General features: G+C 40.7%; 1 long non-coding RNA gene across 1 annotated transcript; it reads left to right on the forward strand.

Annotated features, from left to right (window-relative positions):
• The first annotated feature begins 932 nt into the window (after positions 1 to 932).
• Positions 933 to 4716, forward strand: LOC118488378. The gene is made up of 3 exons (XR_004884438.1): positions 933 to 1928; positions 2940 to 3028; positions 4009 to 4716. It is a non-coding gene; the product is annotated as an uncharacterized LOC118488378 (long non-coding RNA).
• Positions 4717 to 5009: the final 293 nt, after the last annotated feature.

Raw genomic sequence — 5009 nt, forward strand, 5'->3', positions numbered from 1 at the left:
ACTGATTTTTGAAACAAAACTGAAATTTAAACAAATAACGCTCGAAATCCTTACCGGAAAGAACCAAACTCGAACTGGGACTACGTTGAACTGACATCACCATAGCTGGCCCGAGTCGGATCGAAATTCTGACCGTTGACCGCCTTGACCGGACCAAACATAACACGAGCCGAAGTAAAACTGAAATCTGACCCGAGGTTTGAACCATACGAGACCCGAAACATCCGAAGCTGAACACAACAATAAACACCACCACTGCCGTCGCGGCTCCGCCGCCGTGCGGGTCGTGCCGGAAAACGGCGCCGTCGCGTATGGCGGTGCTGCCGCCATCTCCTTTGCCCGTCTTTCTCTCTCTCCTTATCTCCGTCGCCGCTCCACCACCAGACGGTGGTGGCGGTGGTGCGTTTTGTCGATCGAAAAAAGGGGTTTAGGAGAGGTTGAGGTGTTTTTTTTTGGGGGGGGGGGTCTCACCGGTTCTCCGGCGGCGGTGAGGAACGTCGAGAGGGTGAGGGAGCAGGTTATGAGCTTGTGTGGGTTTGCAGGTTTTAGATCGAGAGGAGAGAGAAAGCTGCTTGTGAATATCTGTGTGTGTTTGAAGGAGATGAATGTACAGAGGAGTTTGTGTGTGTATTGTTTGTTTATAAGTTGCAGACTACAAAAGTTGGGAGGGAACGAGATGGGAGGAAGAAGACTCTGGGGTTTTTAAGGGTAGGTGGAAGGTTAATTACAATTTTATCCATCATGTGAGAGGCTCATGGGTGTATTTAACTGGGTTGTTGGATGGGGTTTGGAGCAAAGGACAAGGAGTGTGCAAAATTGTTATTTAAAGGACATGAAATGCACAAATTAAAGGGAAAGGGCAGGGACTGCAATTTAGGGTGTAATTAAAGGACAATCTGTGTAATTTACTCCTTATTTTTCACTAAAATGATTCAGCCGACACATGCATTGTCTGCCTTCCCCTTCTCGATCTCTCTCACTCTACAATTCACCACCAAATAGTTCCAAATTCCCCATGACAAATCTTCAGATCTAACGCTCAACACACACATCTACAAAGAAGAAACTCACCTTCACTTCATCATCTACACAAATTACATAACCACACCAACAACAACAACCTGCAACCTTTGTTCTCTCTCACCAGTGGTTAATCGGCAAGCCGACAGCCCCCCCCCCCTGTTACACGCTGAAGAACGACGACGACCACCACCACCGTCTGGTGGTGGTGCGACAACAGAACCAAGAGAGGAGGGTGGCGGCGAGGACTGAGAGGCGGAGAGACACGACGGAGAAGGAGAAAGGAAAACGACAGGGGTGCCGTCGCAAGCGGCGGCGACAGCGGCGGTCTACGTCGGATCGACGGCCAGAAGCGCCGATGATGGCGGTTGTGGTGATTCAGGTCCTCGATTCAACATGTTTGACTCCGATTTGTTTCTTTTGTTCGGGTTAACTTTGGGTTCGAATCAGTTCGGTTCAACAAGGGATTCGGGTCAGTTCAGGACTCTGACGGGTGTTGGCGACAGTGGTACCGGTAGCAGTGGTGGTGATGTTTGGCTCGAGTATTGGTACGTCTGACATTCAGTTCAAGTTTCGGGTTGGGTTCGGTTCAAGTCTGGGTGTTCCGGTTCACTTGAATCAGTCCCGAATTTCGGTGCTCGGGTTAGTCACGTCTCGATTTAGTTCAGTTTGGGTGTGTTTCGGGCCAGATTTGGCTCAGATCTTGGCTTGGTTCAACAGTTTCGGTTCATCTCAGATTTGGTTCAAGATTCGGTCTACTCGGTCGTGTTCGAGTCAACGCAGCTGCGGTTCGGGTCATACCCGGTTGACTCAGTCAAACCCGAGTCAACTCGGGTCAACAGCGGTCAAACAAGTCAACTGTCGGGCAAGTCAACGCTGGTCAACTGGTCATAGTCAGTTAAGACCCGGTAAAGTTTTAACGATGCGTTAAACTTTATATATAGATTCGTTAGATTTTAGTTAAACGCGAACCGAGCTCGAACCACCATACTATAGTTTATAAGTTTAGTTACTTGTTAAATTTTGACGAATTTGACAAAAGTTATATATACTGATTGTTGAATATTGTTGAATTTTGATGAAAATACGACGACTTTTTATAGTCGGGTTATTCCAAAAACATAGGAAACTCTGCTCGATTTTCGTTAAAACCCGGTTTACGAAACGTATATTGTTATAAAGACGACACTTATCGAGATACAACTTTTCTTATAAAAATAAATATAGAAGTATATTTATTTTGACGATGTTATGAGATTTTGAAACCGATACCTAGTTAAAATAAATATGATTCTTATATTTATTTCAAACATCGATATCCCGAACGCTTTTATAAATAAACATAATGTTTATATTTACTACGAACATTGATATTTCTGAACGTTTTTACAAATAAAAAGATAATGTTTATATTTATTTCAAACGCCCAAAACTCTGAAATATTTTGTAAAATAAATATAACGTTTTATATTTATTCCAAACGTCAATGATTCGGGATTTACATTTAAAACGTTTAGTATTCGAAAATCATATAACATAAATATAATTATTTATATTTATTTCGAGTGTCGAGACTTCGAATATCTTATAAAAATCATTCGTTGCTAACGTCTAAACTGGACACGACACGTACCGCTATCCCTCTACGTATTTCTTGTTACGACGACTAACACGACTTCGTACGTATATATTTGATTATATACATAAATATAAGTTTATATCTTATAACACTCGAAAACTAAGTCGATTTCGTGACTTAGTTTTATCCCGATTATAAACCAGATCAAATAACCATTGATTGGTTGTTCTAAGTCAAACTAAAAACACCTTCGTAGAGTCGTTTTATTTACGACTCGGTAGAGCTTGGACACGTAGTTTAACTGCATTTAAGTTAGAAACTTATAAGTATTCCTTCTTAGGAATGTCACAGTTATACGCTAGCTAATTCACGTTCTTGGAACAACACTACGGAAATCTCGCTAGGCTGGCTTTGCACAGGAATGTCAAGGTGAGTTCATAACCCCCACTTTTTCTAGTTTTACAGTTTTACAAATGTTTTCTGGGGTGGAAAGACATGCAAGTTTTGCAAAAATTAACAACTTTTCAATGAATGAAAACTCATACTTTTAAACCGTTTTGCGAATGGATTTCAAGGAACTTAAACGGTTTACGAATGATTTAGACTAAACATACCGGTTTTACAAAACACACGCGTATTTACTAAACGTGCATGATTTTCATGACTAGAGACGGGAATGTCCTAGTTACAATAACGGGAATGGGTTTGTCTGCGTATGTAAAACGAGACAACCAAGTGAGTTCTTGTCCCCCTTTTTTTAACGTTTTCGGTTTTACAACTCTCGGGGGGGGGGGGGGGAATACATGTTACCTTGGTATGGTAACGCTACGGAATGAATTAGTAGATCACGTGCGAATAGGCTGATACTTAAAGCACCATTAATCTTGTTTAAGACCACGGAACAAAGGGGGTAGATCTATCGGGTACAGGGCGAGCCCCACTCACGAGTCCTTGTGTGACCACATGGAGTTTCCTTTGTTACCCTCGCCGGGTGGACCGGTACTAAATCTCTTACGGGTTGGTGGCTTCCTATGTCGACACACATATTAATGTCCTAGCTACACATTAATGATTAGCATGTTCATTGACGCTTTACATACCGGATTTCGATACCTAAACTTTCAAATGTCTTTAAGATTCATTTGACACAAACTCACAAATACATGGTTTTACAAACATTGGTAACGTTTTCAACTTATGTTCAAGTAAGAGGACGAGTTGGTCCTGCTTACAAAGACTCTCGTGGGCTAGACTCACAACTTTCACATATCATGCCGAGAAAAACGATTTTACTTTATTTTCTCAATAACTTTTAAACCCGTTATCAAAAGGATTTGTTTTAAATCTTTTTCAAAACAAACTATGAACTCGCTGAACTTTATGTTGATTTTTCGCATGTTCTTTCTCAGGTGGATTTTTTTTTAAAACTATGGAATGGTTGGTGTTGGGATTGAACCCTACCAGAGGAACAGATAATGAAAGCCAAGACCGGATCACAACAGTGGACTCATAATAAACAGCTGCTTACACTTGGTTTTCCCCTTGACAGTGGTATTCTAACAGCTGATGGATCTTAAGTACTGCTCACTATAACGACTGATGAACCAAACACTGATGAGATTCTAAAGACTGCTGAAGACAAACACGGTTGCTCTATCTACTGCTGTTTCATAAGTACTGCTGAAGACACAAGTACTGCCCGTTCAAAGACTGATCACCTTTGAAGAAAGCACTGAAGCTCAACATCAGTGCTCAGGCTACAATAGTGGAACAGTTGTTGTCTCTTGTTTTGTATTGTACTTATAATCAGATGTTACACATCAGTAGTTTGTTTAGAACAGTGTTTATAGGTTGTTAGTTTGTTAGATGTCACTATCATGGTGACGTCAGCTGAGATGCTTCAGTGGTTTGGTTTGCCTATAAATGGAGCAGTACCCTGTACTGTTACATTTGATTGACTGAGAGGATTCTTCTTCTTTAGTCCAATCCTTTCATCTTGTGCAACCAACCTTGAAGTATCAGGCTGAGGGGGAGTTTAGATATGTAAGCATGCTTGTTAATCTTTTGATTTTCATTGTAATCATTCAACTTAATGAGAAAGCATGTGTTTATCAAACTATTCTCTTCTTTGATAGTGTTTACAAAGTTTGTATTCATTTCCGCTGCACTTTTAACTGTTTCATATTCTCTGAATGTTCAATTTATAAAAACAAACACAATTATGAGAGCCTCCGACCCTAACAATTGCTATCAGAGCTTGGACAGTCAAATTCGATCTAACAATCAATTTGACATAACAGTTCAGCTCAAAAATTTATTGATACTAAGGTTGATTGCATTTTGTTGAAAAACAGAGCAAGAGAAATCATGTTCAAAATGATTAATCTGATACTCTGTAAAACAACCAAGA

This window comes from Helianthus annuus, chromosome 16, assembly GCF_002127325.2.
Source record: "Helianthus annuus cultivar XRQ/B chromosome 16, HanXRQr2.0-SUNRISE, whole genome shotgun sequence".
In the NCBI taxonomy this organism is placed as follows: Eukaryota; Viridiplantae; Streptophyta; class Magnoliopsida; order Asterales; family Asteraceae; genus Helianthus; species Helianthus annuus.